The 27,836-nt window shown below is 36.4% G+C and overlaps 2 long non-coding RNA genes across 2 annotated transcripts; both read right to left on the bottom strand.

Moving 5' to 3' along the window:
* Positions 1–734: 734 nt before the first annotated feature.
* On the bottom strand, positions 735–2,596 carry LOC131599135 (uncharacterized). The gene is made up of 3 exons (XR_009282583.1): positions 2,496–2,596; positions 2,337–2,417; positions 735–814 (listed from the first exon to the last, which is right to left on the bottom strand). It is a non-coding gene; the product is annotated as an uncharacterized LOC131599135 (long non-coding RNA).
* A 3,147-nt stretch (positions 2,597–5,743) lies between these two features.
* On the bottom strand, positions 5,744–7,593 carry LOC131599136 (uncharacterized). Its single transcript, XR_009282584.1, has 3 exons — positions 7,493–7,593; positions 7,334–7,414; positions 5,744–5,823 (listed from the first exon to the last, which is right to left on the bottom strand). It is a non-coding gene; the product is annotated as an uncharacterized LOC131599136 (long non-coding RNA).
* Between the last annotated feature and the right edge of the window lie 20,243 nt (positions 7,594–27,836).

Genomic DNA, 27,836 nt, shown 5'->3' on the forward strand with positions numbered 1-27,836 from the left:
AAACTACTCCAGTCCACCCCCGCAGAGATGATTTACCTCAACTGAGGATTTAATCCACTAATCGCACGGATTACAATGGTTTTCCACTTAGTCAGCAACTAAGTCTTCCAGAGTCTTCTGATCACACACTGATCACTCCAGGAACAACTGCTTAGACACACTCTAAGACTTTCTAGAGTATACTGATCCACACGATCACTCTAGTTACAACCTGCTTAGAAAACTTCTAAGACTTCCTAGAGTATTCTGATCCACACGATCACTCTAGTTACTTACAACTTAATGTAATCAATTCTAAGAGATTACAATTGCTTCTTAAAAGCTATAATCACAAACTGTGATATTTCTCTTATCGTTTAAGCTTAATCTCACTAATATATTACAACAGCAATGTAGTGAGTGTAACACCCCAAATTCTACCCGAAAATATCATGCGTGAAATCAGAGTATTTTAAAAACTATCAACAAGTATTTGGGATTCACATTTACTTCATATTAACAACTCATAAACAGATACATAGCACTTTAATCTCAGATAAGCACAAAACAACTTATAACAGCTCTTAGACAAACCAACTTCATTTTAATATGCAGCGGAATCATAACATTCAGCTTTTTAAACAAATCATCTTATTTAATCGGAAACAAATTCAAACATCATAGTACTTCTCAATATCCAATTTGGAACTCAACAACTAAAACATGAACAACATAGAAACAACAATCTAGACAACCCCCCCGAGTGCTACGTATCAGAGCGACACACCAACTGGATACGATGAACCTACAAACTTCCATAGTTATACTTGAGTACCTGCCCATTTCCCATGATAGGGGAAACATCAGCAAAAGGGGTGAGATATCAAACATTATAAAGGAAAGTATGATAATACATATAGCAAAGATAAAATCATACACAATTCACCACTTCTCAATATAAGCAATTTGCATCACAACAATAATGTTAACTATCAACTATAACAATGTATTCAAGTTTACAAGTATGTCATTCAAGCACATAATAACATATACTTCATAATCACAACGTAAATTAATACAACTATCAGCAATGGCAAAACATGGTTCATATATTCCACATATATACATATATCATTAATACATATATATATATATATATATATATATATATATATATATATATATATATATTTGCATTCTCATCATATACGTTTCATTTACATATATCACCAAAATCATGTATCAAACATCACCAAATTTAATTATCACATCTCATGCACACATAACAATCACCTAATCACATAATTACATATATTCAAACATCACATAACTCCAATGTAACTCAATGCAAGACATGTGACTCTATGCATGTGGTACCCAATATGGACCCAAAGTTCCACCGCTTCCGATTCATATAGAATCTAGCCACGCTTCAGATCCGGACAAGACCAAAGCCACCAAATGTAAACTTATAGTTTACCGCTTTCCGATTCACTCTAGAATCCAAGCCACGCTTGTGTTTCAAAGCAATTCCACCTATGTTTCAAGGCACACTATGATATGAATGTATGTACAATCTCACAAATATATGCAATTAAGATCATCTCTACCATCCTAATATTTAGCATATCACAATAATTCAACTCTATGAATTATCCACCAATTGTACACAACATTCACAACACACACACATCATTCACATATGAGAGGCCAATTAATCAATTACGATTCACACAATCCAATTAACACTAGTAATCATACTATCTCATGTTAATTCTCATTTTTGTCAATTATACATGAACACACATTTTCAACATCAAGCAATTAATCATTAGAATTAATGCTAACCAACTAACCATAAAGAATCAATATCAAAACAACATCATTGGCATGACAATATATATTTCTCAACATACATATTCAAGCCAAAACACAATTACAAACAATTTCTCAAAATACCGTAATTTACCGATAAACCGAATAATTGGTCCAAGTCCAAGTATATTCCAATCACATAGACTTATTGGAATCAATTCAACTAATAATTTAACTATCAAATTAATAATTAAACTATATTAATTTCAATTCAACTATTATATTTCTATTCCATTATTTTCCAATTCTATAACAAAACCCATTATTTCACTATCAATGGTTTACTCACAATAAACATAACAATCTAATACACATAGATTATCAATTGCACACAACTTATCACATTTATATCATCACATTCCAACAAATCATCAAATACCCAAAATTGCAACATAGAAGAACATGGATATCAAAGTATAGAATTAAACCCACTATAACATACTATCATACAACCCTTTAGCATGAAAGAACCCCACCCTTACCTTGGTAAATATGGACTCTTTCACCATAACTCTAAGCTTTTCTCCAAAAGAAATCCTTTCTAACATCACTAGGAGACACACCTAAAAACCAGTTCGGGAATCAGCTTATCAGACGAACTTAAAATCCTCAAAATCAAAATCGCTCCGGTCAGAACTTACCTCTATGGGTCAGGAACGTTGTGTCCAAGTACCGCAACGATCCAACGGTTGGATTGAGAGATACGTCCGTTTTGCTAAGGTGACTCAATGCTGAAACTTGCTGCGAAAATGAGGTTTCTTCTAGCTTTTCTCTCCCACCATTGTTCTCTTCTTCCTATCTTTTCCCCCAAATAAAAATAGTAACCTCTAAAACCCTAACCTTCTCTTACTATCTCATTTATGTCAATTGGGCTTAACCCACCAATCCATCCATTATGTTTCTATCACTTAGGCCCATTTAGTTATATCTCTCTAATAACTCAATTAAGTCAAACAACACAAACACTCACATAATTAAATACTTAAATAATTATTATATCACATAATAACTAAATAAATAAGTTATTATTAAAAACACCAAACAATATAATTACTAATATAATTAATAAAAATATTAATAACAATCGGGATGTTACAACTCTCCCCCACTTAGAATATTTTCGTCCTCGAAAATACCATCGACTCAACAATCTCATCTCCAAAACTACACTTACTCTCCCCAGAATCACACGAACACAAAGGCGTTCCACACCTTCGACCATACAAAGCTTCAAAATACAAGCTCTTAAAAGATCCTCAAGTTACTGAATCGTCTTCTCCGTTTGACCATCAGCTTGCGGATGATAAACAAAACTCAAACACAACTTAATAATCAAAGTACTCTACAAAACTTTCCAAAATCTAGAAGTAAACTTCGGATCTCTATCAGAAACAACACTCGATGGAATACCATGCCAACTCACAATCTTTTCAAAATACAACTTTGCAAGTCTCTCCATCGGATAATCCCTGCTTATCGGAATAGAGTGAGCAAAATTCGTCAATCCATCTACAATGACCCAAATTGCCTCACAATTAATCGATTACCTAGAAAAACCCAAAACAAATCCATAGAAATGCTACCCCACTTCCACTCAGGAATGGACAACGGTTGCATCAAACCAGACGGTTTCTGATGTTCAATCTTTGACTTCTGACAAGTCAAACACGAATACACAAATTCCGCAATATCCTTCTTCATACCTTGCCACAAAATAACTTTCTCAAGTCTTGATACATCTTAGTAGCACCAGGATAATTACTCAACCACTTTGATGCCCTTCATCCCAAAAATTCTCTTTTTCAAATCCGAAACATCTGGAATACAAATTCAATCACGACATCTCATGACACCGTTCTCGTCAATCCGAAAATTATCACCTTATCCTCAATCAATCAATTTCATCTTGTCAACCAATTTCAAATCCGATTTCTGACCTTCTCTAATCTCATCAAGAATACCACAAGTAGGCTTCAACATACCAAACTCAAATCTCGAAATTATTCCAACAATTCCAATTCTTGAATCATCAACATAGACATATGCAATTATTTCCTACTCAATGCATTGGCTACAACGTTCGCTTTTCCCGGATGATAATTCAAAGCAAAATCCTAGTCCTTCAAGAATTCCAACCACCTTCTCTGTCTCATATTCAACTCTTTCTGATCAAGCAAATACTTCAAACTCTTGTAGTCACTATACACATCGAATCTCGATCCAAATAAGTATTGCCTTCAAAGTTTTAAAACAAAAACAACGGCGGCCAACTCAAAATCTTGCGTCAAATAATTTCTCTCATGAATCTTAAGTTGCTTTGGAGCATAAGCTACAACTTGTCCTTTTTGTTTCAACATAAAGCCTTGCAAAACCTTCCTTCTTCTTAACCAACAAAAACATATGCACCTCTAGACGATACACTCGAACAAATCAACCTCTCCTCAAACAAATCTTCAAGTTGACTCTTCAACTCTTTCAACATCATAAGCAGACATCCTATATGGAGCCCTCGATACAAGACTAGTTCCAGGAACTAAATCGATCGAAAACTCAACTTTTCTTTCTGACGGTAAATCACTTACATCTTCAAGAAACACTTATGCAAATGCGCCAACTATTGATAATCCCCCAGTCGTTATTTCCTCATGAACATCCAAAGTTGCAAACAACCTAAACAACATCGCACCATCTTGCACAGACTTATTCACTTCCAATATTATCAAGCTGGTAAGACAAGTCTATCTCATTCCAATACGATTCCGTCTACTATCAACAAGAGATTAAGGGTGATCAGTTCCTCAATTTGTCAATAGATAGCCGACAACCATAATGGTAGCGTAAACCATCGTTACTTAACTGCAATAGAATCCTTTACGTCACCAAAAGTACCATACTTCATTAACTTCCAAAATCATCTGAACATGCTAACACACACCTTGTGATAACATTAGAACATAATTCCTTTACACCACTATCAACACTTTTTATTCTTGGAATCATACTCGTCCCTTCGCATTTCTAACTCCGACTTGAACATTCCAACAACTTCGACAACTTTTCCAATCTCTTGCCAAGGATCCCTTGACAAGGTCTACCGCAATCCGTCACTTAATCATTATTCTTACTTCAACATCCTATGCAACGGTTACTTAAACTGATAACTTCACAGTCCACCAATAATGCTGAATATGACAACTTCCTAAATTCCATCTTATAACAATTGTCCTTATTCCAAGACGTTCCGACTTGTTAAACAACCAAAATCTTAAATCCATGTTACCTTCGAATTCGGAAACCAACAAACTTCTATACTGCTTGCTCTGTCTCCTTAAGAAATATATTGCACCAATAACTTACAACTGAAACATATCCAAGAAGCACAGCTTCTTCCCTACTTCGCTCAAACTAACCCTGCAACAAAACGAACAAGTACCAACAGTGTTTCACACACATGTCGCGTACTAAGGAATAAAACACTAACATCATTCAACTGTCACACAACTCAACTGACTCGACAACTTGGCCGGACGGACCGACCTGCTCTGATACCACTAATGTAACACCCCAAATTCTACCCGAAAATATCATGCGTGAAATTAGAGTATTTTAAAAACTATCAACAAGTATTTGGGATTCACATTTACTTCATATTAACAACTCATAAACAGATACATAGCACTTTAATCTCAGATAAGCACAAAACAACTTATAACAGCTCTTAGACAAACCAACTTCATTTTAATATGCAGCGGAATCATAACATTCAGCTTTTTAAACAAATCATCTTATTTAATCGGAAACAAATTCAAACATCATAGTACTTCTCAATATCCAATTTGGAACTCAACAACTAAAACATGAACAACATAGAAACAACAATCTAGACAACCCCCCCGAGTGCTACGTATCAGAGCGACACACCAACTGGATACGATGAACCTACAAACTTCCATAGTTATACTTGAGTACCTGCCCATTTCCCATGGTAGGGGAAACATCAGCAAAAGGGGTGAGATATCAAACATTATAAAGGAAAGTATGATAATACATATAGCAAAGATAAAATCATACACAATTCACCACTTCTCAATATAAGCAATTTGCATCACAACAATAATGTTAACTATCAACTATAACAATGTATTCAAGTTTACAAGTATGTCATTCAAGCACATAATAACATATACTTCATAATCACAACGTAAATTAATACAACTATCAGCAATGGCAAAACATGGTTCATATATTCCACATATATACATATATCATTAATACATACATATATATATATATATATATATATATATATATATTTGCATTCTCATCATATACGTTTCATTTACATATATCACCAAAATCATGTATCAAACATCACCAAATTTAATTATCACATCTCATGCACACATAACAATCACCTAATCACATAATTACATATATTCAAACATCACATAACTCCAATGTAACTCAATGCAAGACATGTGACTCTATGCATGTGGTACCCAATATGGACCCAAAGTTCCACCGCTTCCGATTCATATAGAATCTAGCCACGCTTCAGATCCGGACAAGACCAAAGCCACCAAATGTAAACTTATAGTTTACCGCTTTCCGATTCACTCTAGAATCCAAGCCACGCTTGTGTTTCAAAGCAATTCCACCTATGTTTCAACGCACACTATGATATGAATGTATGTACAATCTCACAAATATATGCAATTAAGATCATCTCTACCATCCTAATATTTAGCATATCACAATAATTCAACTCTATGAATTATCCACCAATTGTACACAACATTCACAACACACACACATCATTCACATATGAGAGGCCAATTAATCAATTACGATTCACACAATCCAATTAACACTAGTAATCATACTATCTCATGTTAATTCTCATTTTTGTCAATTATACATGAACACACATTTTCAACATCAAGCAATTAATCATTAGAATTAATGCTAACCAACTAACCATAAAGAATCAATATCAAAACAACATCATTGGCATGACAATATATATTTCTCAACATACATATTCAAGCCAAAACACAATTACAAACAATTTCTCAAAATACCGTAATTTACCGATAAACCGAATAATTGGTCCAAGTCCAAGTATATTCCAATCACATAGACTTATTGGAATCAATTCAACTAATAATTTAACTATCAAATTAATAATTAAACTATATTAATTTCAATTCAACTATTATATTTCTATTCCATTATTTTCCAATTCTATAACAAAACCCATTATTTCACTATCAATGGTTTACTCACAATAAACATAACAATCTAATACACATAGATTATCAATTGCACACAACTTATCACATTTATATCATCACATTCCAACAAATCATCAAATACCCAAAATTGCAACATAGAAGAACATGGATATCAAAGTATAGAATTAAACCCACTATAACATACTATCATACAACCCTTTAGCATGAAAGAACCCCACCCTTACCTTGGTAAATATGGACTCTTTCACCATAACTCTAAGCTTTTCTCCAAAAGAAATCCTTTCTAACATCACTAGGAGACACACCTAAAAACCAGTTCGGGAATCAGCTTATCAGACGAACTTAAAATCCTCAAAATCAAAATCGCTCCGGTCAGAACTTACCTCTATGGGTCAGGAACGTTGTGTCCAAGTACCGCAACGATCCAACGGTTGGATTGAGAGATACGTCCGTTTTGCTAAGGTGACTCAATGCTGAAACTTGCTGCGAAAATGAGGTTTCTTCTAGCTTTTCTCTCCCACCATTGTTCTCTTCTTCCTATCTTTTCCCCCAAATGAAAATAGTAACCTCTAAAACCCTAACCTTCTCTTACTATCTCATTTATGTCAATTGGGCTTAACCCACCAATCCATCCATTATGTTTCTATCACTTAGGCCCATTTAGTTATATCTCTCTAATAACTCAATTAAGTCAAACAACACAAACACTCACATAATTAAATACTTAAATAATTATTATATCACATAATAACTAAATAAATAAGTTATTATTAAAAACACCAAACAATATAATTACTAATATAATTAATAAAAATATTAATAACAATCGGGATGTTACAGTGAGCTTTGATGAAGATGAAGATTCTGAGCTTTGATTAAACAGCGTTTCAGCAAGTTGATATTCACAGAATAGATGTAGAATTCGTTCAGAGTTGGTAACCTTGCTTCTCATCAGAACTTCATATTTATAGGCGTTGAGAAGATGACCGTTGAGTGCATTTAATGCTTTGCGTGTTCCGTACAGCATCGCATTTAATGTTATACGCTTTTGTCAACTACCTCGAGCCTTGTTCACGCTGTGTCTACTGACGTTGCCTTTAATAGCTTTAACGTTCCTTTTGTCAGTCAGCGTAGCCTGCCACTTGTACTTCCTTCTGATCTGATGTTTGTGAATACAACGTTTGAATATCATCAGAGTCAAACAGCTTGGTGCATAGCATCTTCTGATCTTCTGACCTTGAAGTGCTTCTGTGCGTGATACCATCAGAACTTCAGTGCTTCTGATCTCATGTTCTTCTGATGCTTCCATAGAACCATGTTCTGATTCTGCTTCGACCATCTTCTGATGTCTTGCCAGACCATGTTCTGATGTTGCATGCTGAACCCTTTGAGACACATCTTCTGAGCGCTGAATTATGCATACTCTTTATATATTTCCTGAAAAGGAAATTGCATTGGATTAGAGTACCATATTATCTTAAGCAAAATTCATATTATTGTTATCATCAAAACTAAGATAATTGATCAGAACAAATCTTGTTCTAACACAACAATCCCTGAAAAGGTGGGAAAAATAAAAACCAAAGGGCAATGAGTGCATTATCGATTCATTGACAACTAGGGTTAATCATAATCTGAAAAAACAAAGTAAAAATGAAATAAAACAAATATTTAAGATAAAAATAACACTTAGCTTTTGATTTGATTTGATAGGGTTGGAAATCGGAGGTTGCCTTTAGCATTGACTCTGATCATCTGAGAACTGGCAGAAAAATGACAGATAGTGAGTGTAAAAGAACCCATTGACTTTCGAGACTTTAGCCCTAATAACAACTTTATAATGCAAATGAAAATTTAAATAATAAAATAGAGTCGGGACTTAGCTTCGTAAAAGGCGTGGCGCACAGTCGGTAGAAACCCTATTCCTAACCCTGAAAAAACTGCACAAAGAAAAAAAGAAAATTTTCAGTGTATGACTGATCGAATGATGAACCTCGTAAACCCTGATTAGGGCACAAGTTAACTATGGTTAATAGAATAAATAAAAAAAACCCGATTAATTAATTATTGGTTTTCAACCTAATTAATTAAATCGGCGAAAACAAAATTTCGATTAAATTACTTGCTCCTAATATGTATTTTTTATCAGTTAATAAAACATTTATAATTAATTAAATAAATTAAACTATTTGAATAAATTTAAATCAAATAAAACTATTAATTAAAATATTTTGATTTTTAATATGTTTTTTATTTTTATGAAGAAAAAAAAAAGAAGAATTAAGAATAAAATTTTTGTTAAAAAAGTATTTAAAAGAATTGTAAAAAAAATCAAAATATAAATAAAATAAATAAACAAAAAAAATGTTATGTTATATAATTAAAAAGGAAAAACAAATTAGAAAACTTAACTAATGATCCTGTGTGGTGAGATTCTGAGCGTTTAGGGTGGAGCATACTTCTTGGATCGCTTGATTGAATCTCCATGATGCTTGGACGACCGTGATTGATCAGAACAGCATGCACACATGTGGCCTTGTAACTCTGGATCTGCAACTATGTTGTTAGTAAAAAAAATATAAAAGGAAACGAGGAGGGCTGGGATCGAACCCCCTCTCCCTTGGGCAATGATAGTTTCCCTTGCCATGCGCGCTGGACATGTTAGCTGTTTATCATATGCTTCACAAATAATATATATGAATATAACAACTATGAAATTTAAAACGCAAACCATTTGCACCCAGCACCCTTCTCCAACCTTTGAATTTCTGGAAATAGCAATGCTTTTGCCTACAGTTTCGTTCCGTTGCCGTAGACCCTATCAAACATAACTAACACAATACGCAATGGAAATTCAAAGTGAGGCCATGGATCAACTCGTTTCGACCTCACGAACACAATGGTGGCCATGGTTCGGTCTAATTTCACCTCCAACGCAAAGCCCTAATTTTGGACCTTCACAACCTAACAATGGCATCTCACTATGTACGAATCACATCTCAAATTAAACATACCAGAAACATTCCATACATCGTTATAAACCAGAATATATAATCAAATCTAATTAATCATGAGCGAACGAATGCAAACATATTCAAAACTTTTAATGGCAAACCGTGGCTTAAGGGACGTGTTTCCTGATGCTTCAGGCCTTGGCTAAGATTGCAGAACGATCAGTGATGCTCTAAGAAGGTGTTTTGATCTCTCAATCTCCTTGAATCAGGCTCCAACTTTGAATTCAATCCCTCACTTTTCTTGAATAATTTTGAACTTGTATGGTGCTCTTTGACTGCAGAAAAATCGTCCCCTAGCATTTGATCATCTTTAGGTATATATAGAGACTGAATTAGGTCAATAAAACTTGAAAGAATCTTGTTGAATCTTAAATTGCAATTTGGAAAAATTTGATTCATGAAAGCTTCCAAATTTGGTCCAATCTTGATTCAATCTCTTCCAATTTCAATGTGCACGAAATTTGGTTGTTTTTTTGGAGTTAATATTGATTGGATTTGGTTATAAGTGAATTTCCAATCAAATCTTTGATTTCTATTTGATTTATTTGAATTTAATCACCCTTTTTAATGAATAAAAATTCATATAAAATCAAATAAATCTAAAAAATTCGTGGTAATTGGGATGGATGTCTTGGATAAATTGTGGAACAAGATTGGGCCAAAACAGATTGGGTCCCTTTGCAAGAAAGTTTAATTTGAAGCCTTTTATTTCACATTTTTCCTTTTTGAAATCGTCCAACTTTGACAAGGCATATCTCTCTCAAATTTTAAGATATGGAAGATTTCTAGGACTTTTTAGAAACCTTAAAGAGTCCTCTAACCAGTGTCTTTGGTGTCATATCAAAATGATTTTCCATTCTCCTTGTGTGTCCTTTTGAAAAAAGTGACTTTTTGTTGACTTTTGAAAAGGACTTATAATGTTTTGGTCCCTATCTCTCAAGTGAAGCATTTTTAGACTTGGCATGTGAGACACAAATTTGTAGAGAATCAAATTTAATTCAAAATGAGCTTTGGATGGAAATTTTTGGATGTTCCATGTGAGAGTTATGGCTGGTCAAAGTTCAGTTGACTTTCTCCTATGAAAACCCTAATTTAGAAACTTTTGGAATTGTTGATTTCTGATCTTTCCTCGATGAACCATGATCAATTCTTGATCAAATGGTGAATGATAATTCAATATGTGGATCTTGACAAAAAATCAGCAGTTTTGACTTTACTTTGACCACATTTGACTTTTAGGTTAACCTAGTCGACTGTTGTCTTTCTGATCAATTGAGTGATCAATCTTTTGAATTGAGACCTGTACTTCGTCATGGAGGTAGTGTGGAGTATCATAGACCATATAGGATACCTTGGAGCCTTTGGTTCGTTGATTTTCCCTCAGAATAACAAAACCCTAATCCTTGCTTTGGAGAGGTGTCTTTGAACATTGTACCTTGATTTGAATTTGAGTAGGAGAAATAGTGTGAGCAAATTTTGGGGTATGACAGCTGCCCCTGTTCAATTTTCTTAAACCTGAAGATGTTGAGTGGTTTGTATGCCAGTCGGAATCTGAAGGTGGAAGAGGATTGAACAATAGAATACCCAGGAATTTGCCCTAGCTGATGATTAAGGGACTTTTATCGGAGATGGGCTTGAAGATGCCATCTAGGTGTTGAGAGAATGTTTATTGGGGATTGATCGTGTCAGCACCGTTCGTAGTAACTGAATTAGATCTATGTCTTTTGAACTATTCATGGAGGATACTCGAAACTAAGTATCAGAACTAAATCGTCGTCTTGATTATTTCTGAACTATCTTTGAAATAATTGTCAAAATTAAATCTCTGTCTTGATTATCTCTGAACCGTCTTTGGAAGATACCCAAAATTAAGTGTCAAAGTTAAATCTTTGTCTTGATTATCTCTGAACTATCTTTGGAAGATATCCAAAATTAAGTGTCAAAATTAAATCTCTGTCTTGATTATCTCTGAACTATCTTTGGAAGATATCCAAAATTAAGTGTCAAAATTAAATCTTTGTCTTGATTATCTCTGAACTATCTTTGGAAGATATCCAAAATTAAATGTCAAAATTAAATCTTTGTCTTGATTATCTCTGAACTATCATTGGAAGATATCCAAAATTAAGTGTCAAAATTAAATCTTTGTTTTGATTATCTTTGAACTATCTCTGGAAGATATCCAAAATTAAGTGTCAAAATTAAATCTCTGTCTTGATTATCTCTGAACTGTCTTTGGAAGATATCCAAAATTAAGTATCAGGACTGAATCTTTGTCTTGATTATCTCTGAACTATCTTTGGAAGATATCCAAAATTAAGTGTCAGAACTAAATCTCCATCTAGAATGAGTGTCAGAATTAAATCGTTGACTTGATTATCTCTGCGCTATATCTGGAAGATAATGTTCATTTGATTGTAGAAGTAGGCTGAAAAAAAGAAACATTAGTTTCATGCAACGTCGTGATGCATGCATTGTAATTTTTGAAATGAATGAGAGTGTTATGCCTATGCAATGAGGCGTATGTATGTTATGTATAAATTTACTATGATACATGATGTATGAACATGATTTATGCTATTTGGAGTATCTCGATTGAGGAAATAAATCTTTTTATCATTGTAATTTTGATGTTTGATCTTGTCTTGAAGATGCTCAGATGGGAATTTATGATTCTTGCTTGGGGATGATCAGTAACTTGATATACCCTGATTCGGGACAAAAAGTATTAGTAACCCATGTTGGAGAAGAGCAAGGTGTCATGGAACTGGCAATGTTGAAGATGTAAACTCTGTTGGGGAGATATGTATTTGTTGGTTGAGTATGTTTGAAGATATCTTCTTGAGGATTGCTCTGTGGGGATACGATCTTGTGAAATCGGAGTTGCAGGAAGGCATGGATGTCTTGGATATTGCCCCCAATATTATAGTAACTACCATTCCTGGATTTGATTAGGACACATCACTGAGTATTGATCAAGATGTCAAACTGGACTTGTATAGATTTTCCCCTGCTAGTAAGAACTTTGGAAAGATTCACCTTGTGAGGACCTTATGAGATGTGCACTATGGGCGACATGCCCCTAGTACTTAGTATGATGCCCCTGACTGATCGGGAAATAGTTTGAAATCTACTTGTGATGTATGCCTTTGACTTTTTGGCATTTGAGAGATTCTTCGAATCTTGACTTGATTGCCCCAGATTGATTGGGCAAAACGTGCCATGCCCCTTGTATACGTAGGAGACGTTGCTTCTCGGAGTAATCTTGTCTATCAGGATAACTTCCAGTCATTAGTTGTATCCTGTGCAAGTTCTTTTTGATGCTAACATTTGAAATTATGTAGCAGAATATGTTTAATAATGAATTCATGAGATGCAATGCATACATTTGTCTTGAGTTTTTAAAAAATCATTAAAACAAGAGATGTAAAAGCGTGATGTTTATAAAAACATGATTTTTGTAAAAACAAGATATCAACATAGCATTTATGGCAAACCTTAAGGAGTCAGGATACCTTTTTTGGTGACAGTATGCTTTTGAACTAACCATGCTTCAGTTAGGACTTTTTAGGGTTGTAACGTGGCTTGGTTCACGGTTTAAGAAACAAAGGATAATGGCTCAAAAATTTATTTATACCCATCCCCTTTTTCGTGATGTTCTTCGATCATATGCCCAGTTAACTTCGTGTTTAAGTCCTAGCGTAGCTTGAAGTCGTAACATTGACATTTGTTGATGGTTGAAGCACCAGAAATTGATTCGGACAGGCAATCATCCTTTGTTGTAATACTTTCTTTTTGTCGAGGATTTGTAGTGACCTCTTTTTGACTTTGTTGTCCCTAACTTTTACCTGAGCTGTTTATTTTGAGACTACAGTCAGCGGGATATTTCGATTTTTGATAAGTCTCCTTCATAGGTTTTGACTTAATAGTTTTTTTTTGGTGGATATTGACTGCCTGACTTAGTCGTTGCGGGGATCTGTCGCGGGCGAAAAACCGTTTTGTTCCTCTTTTTTGTGGGATGAGACACCTGATGCCTTCTTTGGGCTCGAGTGCTCAAAAAATGATTTTTCTTTTGTACCGACCAAACTTTTTATTATTTCCAAAGGAGGAAAAGGAAAAAAGCTGCAATAACCTAAAAGTGGGGGGAGATCTTGGGTAAGAGGGTTGGTTATACGAAGGGAAGGTATTAGCACCCAACGTATCTGTAGTACTCTACAGGGTTCTTTATTGTTTTTTATTCTATGCTATGGTGAAGGTTCTGTTGTGAAATAGGTGGGACCTAAGGTGTTTGTTTGATTATGCTCGCAAAGATCATCGCGATCCTCTGCATACATATCCCTTAGAGGGAATCAGAGCATCTGTAGCTCGGGGTCTACGGGTGCTAAGGTTTGAATGGTTTTTTTTGTTTTGTTTTGCTCGCCAAGGATCGACCTTGTGCCTACGTATTCTCAAAGGGATGTTGAGAAAGTCAGAGCAATCGTAGTTCCCACTTATGCTAGTGGAAGCAAAGGAAAATAGACAAATGTCGTCTAAATGCTAGATGTATCTAATCTATATCATCACATACATCTGTTTGATTTTGTTTGAAAATCTTTTCATTATAAGCCCGGGGCCATGCCACTTAGGGTGCTTAGAATGATAAAGATGTTTTTGTTTGTTTAACCAGCCTTGTGGCAAAAACTTTCAATGAAGTCAGCCTTGTGACAAAAAGTTTTGATTAATCAGCCAGCCTCGTGGCAAAAGTTTCAATGAAGTCAGCCTTGTGACAAAAACTTTGATTAATCATCCAGTACGGTGGTAAAACAGTTTGATTGATTAGCCAGCCTTGTGGCAAAAAGGTTTAATTGATTAGCCAGCCTTGTGGCAAAAAAGTTTGATTGATTGATTGATTGTTTGTGATGATATAAAAGAGATACTCCTAGCATAGAGATGAAAAATGTCTAATCTCCTAGGGTATTTGATTTGGATATTGGGGATGCTTATAAGAAGCCCGTGGGTCCTTGTACGAAGCCCAAGAGGAGGCTATCAGAGGGTCCTTGCATTGTAAGCCCAAGAGGAGGCTATGGGAGGGACAATCCAGGGTCCATGCATTGTAAGCCCAAGAGGAGGCTATGGGAGGGTCACTCGTTTGTACAAAGCCCAAGGGGAGGCATGGTATAGTTGGTTTGAGCTCTTAGAGCGATTTCACCGGGAAACCATACTCTATGTCCTAACCTAAACTAGTGGAGATTCTTTGCACGAAGCCCAATAGGAGGCTATGAGGAACCTAGTGTTGTACTAAGTTGAAAAAGCACACATATCACACATATGAACAAACATGAACAAGTATGAACAAGTACATGAACAAATATGAACAATTATATATATGACAAAGTGTGTGTATATAATGGAGTTTATGAAGGAAATATACCTGTAAGCATGATCCATTTGTATACACAGGGCTCGGGACTCACACTCGGGGAGAGGTCCACTTGAATTTATTCAAAGCTTATGTAAACAGGTATTTACAAAGGGGCTTGGGACTTATACCTACATGGAGGCCCATGGTATTTTTGGGAAGATTTAAAGAAACCTTCATTTTTGGTTTGTTATTCAAAGTTAAAAATCAAACTGATCGAGATATGTACAAAACGGTGTGTACAATGAAATACCTAATTTCATGTACATGAATGGGTATGTACAAAAGGGCTTGGGACTTATACCTACGTGGAGGCCCGTGGTATATTGAAAAGTTTTGAAGTTTCTTTGAAGTTTTGTTGTTTTGAAGATGATTTGAAAATTGTTTGAAAAGATTTTACTTTGAAGAAGTTTTATTGTTTTTGAAAAAAACTGTACAAAAGGGAAAGAAATGGGACTTACACTCTCTAATATTCGAGAGGCCCCTGTTTTATTTTCATAAAACAGGGTGGATGGTTTGAAAAAGATGTGTGATTTGTTGTTAAAAAAAACTGTTTTGAAGTTTCGGAAAAAGTTTTCTGTTTAAAAAAAAACTGTACAAAGAAAAAGAAAAGGGACTTATACTCTCTAATATTCGAGAGGCCCCACATCGTTTTGAAAATCAATTGATCAATTAAAAAGATTTAATCAATAGTTTTCTTTGAAAATCAAAAGAAAATGGTTTATCGTTTTTGAAAAGAATCGCGATCGCTTATTTAAAATGATTTGAATTTTGAAAGAAGTTAATTTAATCAAGATAAACAAAAAGATTGTCTTAAATTGACACTTAGATGATTAGGGTTTGCTCAAAAAATATTTACAAGTGATTAGGTTAAAAATTAAATGAAAAAAACAATATTTAAAGTATTAAAAATACTTAAAAATAAGTCATTTTAAACCTATTTAAAAATGTATCAAATAAATATTTTTTGGTGATTTTTTTTGGTATTCATAAAATATGTATATTAAACAAAGAGTATGCAAAAAATGAAGTTAAAATGAGTTAATTTGCTATGTTAATTAATTAAGTGAAGTTGTTAAGAAAATGAATGAGAAAAGTGGCAAAAAATAAGCTTTTGGTCCTGCCAGGGTTTGAACCCACGCCCTCTCTCTCACCAGCCAAAACACACAACCAACTGAGCCACGCTTGTGGCTTGTTAATAACACGCATCAAACTGATTATATTTTAAAACTTGGATTTGAAATTTCTGAAACAAAAATGGCGCCAAGAACACACCTTCAACTGATTTTTGAAAATCTTTGAAACTGGATTGTTTTGATCAAGTAGATAGTCTATCTTGCTCGGTTTTGGACGAGGAACACAATGGTACCAATTAATTGCATTTATTTTCACTCTAAGATCATTGGTTTTCTGATGAACACGAAGAACCCTAATCTTATGATTCAATCTGAAATTGTGTATAATTGATGAATTGTGAAATTGATTGAGGGCTATTGATCAGTGATAGTGCAGAAACAAGATAGCAACTCAATTTTTCATTTATGATGCATGTATGTATGAGTTTGAAGTTCATAGCACTTACCTTCAAAAACGGCCAAGCTGGGATTCGAATTCTGCAATAGAGGTGTTACAGAAGTTGTTTGATGATCTGGATAGCTTCAATGGACCATATGGAAGGTGTCTGGATGCTTGGAGTGGATTGAAAACATCTGGATCAGTTGGTGGAACCCGATCTGCAGTTGCTTCAAGTATGAATCGAGCTTGGTGATTCTGAAGTTTTTGAGTGATGATGAGTGTTGGGATAGTTCATATATGATATATATGAGGTGTTGGAAGTGTTAGTTTGGACAGATATAGCTTAAATAAAATTTGGCATGATAAGTCTCATGTTATGCATATTTGGAAAGTGAGGTAGTGATTTTGAGTTTTAGGTGTTTTTGGGGTGTATGGATGGTTCAAACACATCATATGTGATGTTTATGGTTTGTGGGTAACATCACTTTGGTCAGAACTTGCAAGGGATGGAACTTGCATTTTCTCCTCTTTGAAACTTTATGAAACTTGTAATTCAAGAAAGAAGAGAGAAACCTATCTTTTGTGAGGTTTTGGTGTGAATTTGAATGTGGTAAGGACCTCTATTTATAGGCCAAGGTTTCTGAATACAAAGCTTTGCAAGTTGCTTCAAGAAGTGATGATTTGGCTTAAGAGATAAAATGGAATCTTTCACATTAAATGCAAATGGTTAAAGTAACTAAACCATGGTTATTTTGGCCAAGCTTCTTATCTCTTTCCTATCTGATCTTAAACCAGAAAATATCTCTCAATCATTGCTTTGGTGTATCATTACTTGCATTATTTGGCAAATTGGTTCATAACTTTGCAAAAATGGCTTGAAATTTCAAGTGAAATGGTCACTAATGTCAAAATTCAAAACCATAGCTACACTCCATATTTTTTCATGCTCTTGGACATTTTGGAAAGCTCATATTACATACTTCAAAACCCTAGTTGGAAGTTTCTTCAAGATCCTTAAGGAAGTGGGTGAAAAAGATTCATGAACTTTGAGAAAAATGAAGTTTTAAGTGAAGTTTTCAAAAAGTACCAACTTTGAAGCTCCATATCTCTTAAATGGTTGATCTTATGGAAAAAATTTATATGTGTCAAAGTTGTTTATTGGATCAAAATCTACAACTTTCATGTTGGAAGTTTTTTTCAGTTTGTAGGTGAAATTTGGAGAAATTCCCTTTCAAAGTTTGGAAAAAACCATTGAAAAACACTTAGAATTTTTCTAAGTATGAAAAGTCAAACTTTTGACTTTTTGATTCTTGATTGATTTTCTTGATTTTTCTTGATCAAATGACTTCATATATCATATATTGATGATTCAAAACTTCAAAAGTCATGGTTGACCAAAATTCCCCAAAAGTCAATGGTGATCTTGTACAGTTGACTTTTTCAGACGAATCGCGTTTCTGGAGATTTCAAATGAAACAGGCTATCCTCACCAAATGAATAGTATGAATAGACCATATTGAAGCATTAGAGGATATTGAGCCATGGTTTGAGTTGTGGCACCATGTCCTGATTAAAAAATCAGTGGTTCAGTGAATTAGGTCAAAAACCCTAATTGTCGACCTGATGGAATTGATGCCTGTAGGTCTTGGATTGAGATGTAATTTCCATTGTATATTGTCATAGGGATTATTTGAGGATGATTGAAACCTTTGATTGACTTCCTGGGGGTTTTTAGGGTTTCCCAAATGTGATCCCTGATTTCAGTCCCTGATAGTTCAAAACCCTGATCTGAGGATTTGTCTGATCAATCTTTGTGCAGAAGATGTTATGAGCCAATGGATTAAGTCAAAATGATGCACTTGAGGTCTTGATATCATGTCCCAAGTCATTAGATCAAATCCTGAGCAAAAGTCAGGAGTATGCTAACTTCAGTCAAAACCCTAATTCAGTCGATTCAGAGCCTTTGAGCTTGTTGAGATGGATTTTTTTAGGACCAAATGTTAATTGTTGATGAAGATGATTCATTTGAGATGAAGGGAGAACAAAACCCTAATTGATTGTTACTTGTACTGATGAGTGTTTTCTTGATTAAACCCTGCTGAGTCACAAGTAGCAAACACAAGCTAATGCAATTTGTTAGAGATGCAAATGATGCATATGCAATGATATGAGGTGGTATCTTAGGTCAAAAATTGGGGTATGACAGATGCCCCTATTTAAGTTTCTTCAACCTGAGACATGAAGATTGAAAATCTTCGTTTTGATAGGGTGGAAGAGACTTAAATATCAGAAGACGCAAATTTTGGACCTAAGATACCAAAATTGCGGATGATGCAAGGATATCTTTACCGAGGGAATATCAAGAACTGACTCCGCTGGGGAAAAGAGATCGGGAAGGATGCCTCAATCCGTTTTAGGAAGAGAATCCGTTTTATTCTTCGGGAAAGCAAGTGTATGCTTCACCGGGAAATGATAGCTTTGTAAGAAAAGCTTACCTATCGACATTATCGACTATCAACAAAGGGATAGACTTGTTTAATAATGCGAAGGTGAAGGGTGTGAAACTAGATTACCGACTATCAGCATAGTGATAGACTTGACAAGGTAAAAGAGTTTCAAAGGTTCGGTTAATATTACCGACTATCAGCCTTGTGATAGACATGTTGAATAATATAACCAGAACAAAAGGTTACCGACTACCAGCCTTGTGATAGTGGTTTTGAAGACATGATCAATTATCAGCCAAGTGATAAAATGATCCTAGAGACTTTGCTAGGGAAATTACTGGTTATTCAGCCTTGTGAACAGTAATAAGGCCCTGATTATCAAATGGTCTTCATGATTGATTTCCTTGAGAGGAAAATTTTTGAAAGAAACATAAGCTGCTCAGATGATGAGGCTATTGCTTATTGTCTATTTTTCACGACTCTGTTTGAGGAATCGGAGTTTGAAATTTCTGGTAAGGACAAGGTTCTAACCATGAATTAATTGGAAAGAAACAGTCAAACAAGACTTTGTACCCATGAGGAATGAACTCGATGGGATTTTCTCTTTCGTTTTGAGAGGAGAAAACTAAAGCAACCTTCTTCCACGAGGAATGATCTCAGTGGGGAATTGGAGAAACAAAATGTTCCTTCTGCTTATGGGTGACAATCTATTGGAGAGATGACACGCCCATACCTGCTTCATTTTTTTCTTTTTTCTCTTTTTTTTCTTTTTTTTTTTGGGATAGATATATCCTAAACAAGTGATTTTGAGGCAAACATTAAAAAATGCAAGAATGCATAAATGATGTAAATATGTATGAATGATGGATGTCATGAATGTAGCATGCATACTGACGAAACTGACAGACAATGAAGTGTATACTGGAGAAGGACCGATGTCGCAATACAACCAGATACTTGGCAAATGTTTTTCAACACGGTGTAGATAACACAGGTGAACAATGCTGTGTGCTTTAAACTTCTCTGGGGAAGATGAGCATCTTTTCTTATTGAGAGGGAAGAACTTCTTCACTGGAGATGGAAAATCTTCGTCACTGAGGATAGGAGAGCTTCTTCACTGGGGATAGAAGAGCTTCTTCACTGGGGATAGAAGAGCTTCTTTACCTCGAGGGGTAATTGCTTCAAGAATTCTTTTTTGGGACAAGAATACCGTTGTCTCAACAATTTTTCAGGGAGAATCCTTTTGTTCATCCTATGGAGACGACTGCTGATGTTCCTTCCGTTGTTCACAACTCAAAGGAAAATTTCGCTTTTATTTTGAAAAAGAAAAGTGAAGTAAATTCATTTAAAACTTATTTTTTCTTTTTTTTTTTTTCAAAAACGAATAACACAATTAAAGCGTCATTTTGCAAGCTAAAAGAAATTAAAGATTGCAAACAAATGGGCACAAGGCTCAAACTTATTTAATAGAATGGTAACCAGCTAAAGGCGTGATTCCATAGAGTATTTACAGAAGTTGAAAATGGTAATTATGCGGAAAAGGCTACATTGAAAGCAATAACCACTATCCCCTTAACAACTTTGAGTTCCAACTGTGTTTGTCGCTTCAGATTGATAATGATTTGATCGAAGATCCTTTGATGGAAAAAGACTCCTCAGGTGACGAAGTACAGACTGATGCAGTTACTTTGTCATTAATCCTTAATTTTTGCCTAGATTGCCTTTTCAGGTTTTCAATCTACCAGGATGAATTTTTTCTGTTTATTGTCTCTAATTTTTGCCTGGACCGCCCTTTCGGGTTTTCAGTCCACCGAGACGCTCATTTTTGCCTAAGTCGCCCTTTGCGGGTTTTCAACTTACCGAGCTGTTCTTTTGTATTTTTTTTAGACAAAGTATTTCTTGACTGCATCTGCATTCACAGGATGTGGGAGTTCATCACCATCCATGGTAGTAAGAATCATGGCGCCGCCAGAAAATGTTCTTTTGACAACATACGGGCCTTCGTAATTAGGAGACCATTTGCCCCTAGAATCTGGTTGAAAAGACAAGATCTTTTTAAGCACGAGGTCACCTTCTTGAAATTCACGAGGTCGAACCTTTTTGTTGAAAGCTTGTTTCATCCTTGCTTGGTATAACTGTCCATGGCATAGAGCAGTCATACGTTTTTCTTCGATTAAGTTCAACTGATCGTATCTGCTTTGACACCATTCAGCCTCTGATAACTTAGTTTCCATGAGGACTCTCATTGATGGGATTTCAACTTCTACGGGGAGCACAGCTTCCATGCCGTATACTAGAGAAAAGGGAGTTGCCCCTGTTGAAGTACGCACTGAAGTACGGTATCCATGTAAGGCAAATGGCAGCATTTCATGCCAGTCTTTGTAAGTGACGACCATTTTCTGGACGATCTTCTTAATGTTCTTGTTGGCAGCTTCAACAGCGCCTTTCATTTTTGGCCTGTAAGGAGAAGAGTTATGATGCTCAATCTTGAATTCCTCACATAATTCTTTCATCATTTTGTTATTCAAGTTTGAACCATTGTCAGTAATGATCTTGCTGGGAACACCATATCGACAAATGATGTTATTCTTGATAAACCTCACAATCACTTGTCTTGTAACATTGGCGTAAGATGCTGCTTCGACCCATTTGGTGAAGTAATCAATGGCTACCAAAATGAAACGATGACCGTTTGAAGCTTTCGGTTCGATCATTCCGATCATGTCAATACCCCACATGGAAAAAGGCCATGGAGATGAGAGAACGTTGAGTAGAGTCGGTGGCACATGGATCTTATCTGCGTAGATCTGGCACTTGTGACATCTCTTCACGTGTTTGTAACAGTCTGATTCCATTGTCAACCAATAGTATCCTGCTCTTAAGATCTTTTTGGACATTGCATGCCCATTTGAATGAGTTCCAAAGGACCCTTCATGCACTTCATGCATTAACATGTCTGCTTCGTGTCTATCCACGCATCTGAGCAAAACCATGTCGAAATTTCTTTTGTATAGCACATCTCCGTTCAGGAAGAAACTGCCAGAAAGTCTCCTTAAAGTTTTCTTATCTTTGTTTGATGCCCCAAGCGGGTACTCTTGAGTTTGAAGGAAGCGTTTGATGTCGTGGAACCACGGTTTATCATCGATGACTGCTTCAGTTGCAAACACATAGGCGGGCCTTTCAAGGCGCGTGATTCTGACTTTAGGCACATCATTCCGGTGACTAACTTTGAACATGGAAGATAGAGTAGCCAAGGCGTCTGCCATTCGATTCTGATCTCGAGGTATATGATGCAATTCAACCTTGTTGAAGAAAGTTAACAGACGTCTTGCATAATCTCTGTAAGGAATCAAGTCAGGGTGGTAAGTTTCCCACTTGTCTTTGATTTGGTTGATCACAAGGGCTGAATCTCCATATATGTCGAGGATCTTGATCCTTAAGTCAATGGCTTCTTCGAGACCCATGATACAAGCTTCATATTCTGCGATGTTGTTGGTACAATCAAATAGTAATCTAGCGGAGAACGGGATATGAGTACCCTTGGGAGTGATGATGATTGCCCCAATTCCATTGCCAAAAGCGTTTACTGCTCCATCAAAAATTAGACCCCATCTTGATCCAGGGTCAGGACCTTCTTCAGGTAATGGCTCGTCACAATCTTTCATCTTCAAGTACAAGACATCTTCATCAGGAAAGTCAAACTTGAGAGATTGATATTCATTAATTGGTTGATGCGCCAAGTGATCGGCGAGAATGCTTCCTTTGACCGCTTTTTGAGCACGGTATTCAATGTCATATTCGGATAACAGCATTTGCCATCGGGCAATCCTTCCTGTTAAGGCGGGCTTTTCAAAGACATACTTAATCGGATCCATTTTGGAGATTAACCAAGTAGTATTGTTGATCATGTACTGGCGGAGACGTTTTGAAGCCCAAGCCAAAGCACAACATGTTTTTTCGAGCATGGAGTAACGAGACTCACAGTCTGTGAATTTCTTACTCAAGTAATAGATGGCATGCTCCTTCTTACCGGTTTCATCTTGTTGTCCAAGCATACAACCCATGGATTCTTCTAACACAGTAAGGTACATGATTAATGGTCTTCCTTCAACTGGAGGAATCAATATTGGTGGTTCTAACAGGTACTCTTTGATACTGTCGAACGCTTTCTGGCAATCTTCAGTCCATACAACCCCTTGATCTTTGCGGAGAAGCTTGAAAATTGGCCCACATGTAGCAGTCATTTGAGAGATAAATCTGGAGATATAGTTCAATCGTCCGAGAAATCCTCTTACTTGTTTTTCAGTCTTTGGTGCAGGCATCTCTTGAATAGCTCTGACTTTGTCGGGATCTACTTCAATACCTCTTTGGCTGACAATGAAACCTAAGAGTTTTCCAGATCTAACCCCAAAAGTACATTTGTTAGGATTCAAGCGAAGCTGATATTTCCTTAGTCGTTGAAACAACTTCAAAAGGTATTCAATATGTTCTTCTTCTGTGCTGGACTTGGCTATCATGTCGTCCACATAAACTTCAATTTCTTTATGCATCATGTCATGAAAGAGAGTAGTCATTGCCCTTTGGTAAGTTGCGCCTGCATTCTTCAATCCGAACGGCATCACTTTGTAGCAAAAGGTACCCCATGGGGTGATGAAAGATGTCTTCTCCATGTCTTCAGGAGCCATCTTGATCTGATTATAACCAGAGAACCCGTCCATGAAGGAAAAGACGTTGAACTTAGCGGTGTTATCAACCAGCATGTCGATATGTGGTAATGGAAAATCATCTTTTGGACTGGCCTTGTTCAAGTCACGGTAGTCAACACACATTCTGACTTTGCCATCTTTCTTCGGAACTGGCACTATGTTGGCCAACCATTGAGGATACTCTGAGGTGACAAGAAAACCTGCGTCGAGTTGCTTTTGAACTTCCACTTTGATCTTGTTAGCCATATCAGGATGAGTCCTTCGCAATTTCTGCTTAACCGGCGGACATTCTGGCTTCAATGGCAAGTAATGCTGAACAATATTAGTATCCAACCCAGGCATGTCTTGGTAGGACCAGGCAAACACGTCAACATATTCTTTGAGAAGGTCTGTCAACTTACTCTTGATATCAGCATCAAGCAGCGATCCAATGGTCACTTCTTTTTTGTCTTCTTCAGAACCCAAGTTAATCTTTTCTAAAGGCTCTTTGTGAGGCAGAATGGTTCTTTCCTCGTGCTTAAGTAATCGAGAGATCTCGTCCGGGATCTCCTCTTCTTCTTCTTCTTCGGCTTCGAACACAGGAAACTCAAAGTTGGGAGAGGGCATAGGGTTATTGCATTCAATGGGTTTATCAATAGTAAATCTGCACATGTGATTTATATTTATTTCAGAAAATTTATGAATGCAAGAGTGTATGCAGATTTTTTTGAAAAAGTTTTTTTTCTTTATTTTGGTTTTTTGGGATTACCATTTCCAGAAAAAAGCAAAAATAAAACACATAATGTAGGGAATTCAAAATGACACTTTATTTATGATTCATTTTTGAAACAAAGCCCTAAACACAAACTCATTTGTCTTGGGCGGGACAAAGAGGGAAACTTTTAAAACAAAGCCCTATACACAAAGTTATTTGGGCGGAACATTTAAAAGCGAAGCCCTATAAAACATCTCTCTGCTTTGGGCAAGGCAGGAGGTCAAAATAACAGCGAGGTGATTACTTTGAGCGGCGAACAACATTCGGAACGTCGACAGCTTTCCAGTAGCAACGAACTCCTCTGTGTATTATGTATTCAGGAAAATTCTCCTCAGAATCATCTCCAGCATTGACATTGACCGCTGGTCGAGCAGGATTTGAAGATCCTGGTTTGTCAACCTTGTTCCTTGTAGAGTTGAAACGGTCTCCTTCTACTTCTTGAAGAGCATATGATGAGTCACAATCTTCAGAATTTTCAGGATGTATTTCCCAGTCTTCAGGATGAAGAGACTCATTATCAGCGACACTTTCCGAGTCAGCTGCGGGATCATCTTCCCCTTCATCTTCAAAAATGGCATTTATGTGATAATAACCATCTTCAAGATTATGAACCTTGGCAGATACATTGTAGTTGAAATTTTCGGTAATTTCAGGCTGCTGAGAAAATTGACAGGGCTGATAAGCCTCTTCTGGTTGACTATTATATTCAAAGGAATCTCCCCATCCAGTTGGTTGGATATCCTCAATCGCAATCTTGTAACTTTCAGGTGCAGTATATTTCACCATATAATCAAATTTTCCACTTGGTTGTCCCAAAGTGTCCCATATTTCTGCAGGAACAGGCTCAGTTTCATTGCCTCTGGATTTCTCTGACGGAGGATATGGTTCTTCCTGAGATATGTATCCCGAGTCATTGAGATAACATTTCCATTCTTCTTCAGTATCGGAGAGACCTTCTTCGATGCATTCTTCGATAAGGACATTAACCTCTTGAGGAATTGGGTTAAGGAACCCTCCACTAATGAATGTTTCTTTGATCGGACGAAGGGTTTCATCCTTCTTGGTGCAGTTTGAGAACATTGATGAACATCCGAGACCTGCTCTGGTTTCGTTCTTAGTAGGGATCACAACTTGCCCCCAGCCAGTGGTAGTTCCATCTTTCACTACTTTTACCGCCTCTTTGTATGAAGAGATCGATGCTTTCTTCTTGGAAGATTCGTCTTCTAAAGAGAGACCTTGGAACTGAGTTCCTTCCTCATTATCGGCACTTATGAAAGAGAAATTGGATAAATGACTCACCATCAAGGCTTGTTCTCCACTTATTGTTACCAATTTTCCATTTGTTACAAACTTTAACTTTTGGTGGAGCGTAGAAGTTACTGCCCCTGCTTCATGGATCCATGGTCGTCCTAACAGACAGCTATAAGCAGCTTGTATGTCCATGACCTGGAAGATGATTTGGAACGTATGTGGACCAATTGTCATGGGAAGGTTGACTTCGCCAATAACCGATTTTCGCGATCCATCAAATGCTTTGACTACTACACCACTGAACTTCATAGGCATTCCTTGGTAAGACAAACGAGCAAGAGTCGTCTTTGGCATAACATTCAAGGAAGATCCGGTGTCTACTAACACATTGGACAAAGAGTCTGACTGACAGTTCATAGAAATGTGCAAAGCAAGATTGTGATTTTTACCCTCCTCGGGGAGTTCTTCATCACAGAAGCTTAAATTGTTACAAGCTGTTATGTTGGCTATTATCCCATCAAAATGGTCAACAGTCACATCATGATCTACAAAAGCTTGATCTAAGACCCTCATCAGGGCTTCCCTGTGGGCTTCTGAATTCAACAGCAATGAAAGTATTGAGATTTTTGAAGGAGTCTGCATAAGCTGATCCACAATCTTGTATTCACTTCTTTTGATAAGCTTCAAAATTTCATCAAAATCGGGATTGACATTGGTTCCACTGGATTGACCAACATCAGTGTTTGGATTACTGACAGGAGTTTCCACAAGATTCCCTACTGGTGTATTGACAGGATTTTGCCCGGTAACAGGAGCAACAGGCTGCTTTGGAGGTAGCGGAGTATACACACGTCCACTTCTTGTTACACGACTCACATCAGCAATGTTTACAACAGATGAAAGAGTAGGCAAAGGAACTTGTCCATCCTTTATCATTGTTGCATTGTAGTTGTATGGAACTGCCTTGTCAGAGTCATAAGGAACAGGTCCAGGTAGACAAATGATTAAAGGAGCAACAGGAACCTTCGGCTTGTTGTAAGTAACTTCCATGCGCTCAGGCATGTTGAAATGAGGAACGATGACGTTAACTGTAGGCATTTCCGAGTTGATATCTGAGACTAAAAGCTCATGCGGATAACATCCTATCATGTTAACTTCATTTTCATCCCTACTGTAGATCTCAATAGTACCATTATCTAGCAAAACTTGGAGATCTCTTCTCACAATCGAACACCCGTGAGGATCCACACAACATATTCTACAGGAACCGTATTGATGTTGGCGAAAATTCTGCCCCCGACAAAGAGTGGCGTGCATTTGTACCAAATCTGCTCTTGAGAAGTTGATATTATAGACTCGGTATTGGCCAGGACATCCATATACCATGTTTACAACATGCCCTCCATGATTGGGCAGCGGATTTGCTTGCACATTAGGATTCAAATTCCTGAAAGAGAGGAGATTAGATCTAACCAACCTCTGAACTTCATATTTCAAAGCTATGCAATGCTCAAGATCATGGCCAGGTGCCCCTTGATGATAAGGGCATGAGACCTCTGCTTTGTACCACCATGGGAGTCTCTCAGGTACTGGTGGTGGTGCTTTAGTTTGAATAAGGCCTCTTTCAATCAGTGCAGGGTAC

This window comes from Vicia villosa, linkage group LG4 (genome assembly GCF_029867415.1).
Source record: "Vicia villosa cultivar HV-30 ecotype Madison, WI linkage group LG4, Vvil1.0, whole genome shotgun sequence".
Lineage (NCBI taxonomy): Eukaryota > Viridiplantae > Streptophyta > Magnoliopsida > Fabales > Fabaceae > Vicia > Vicia villosa.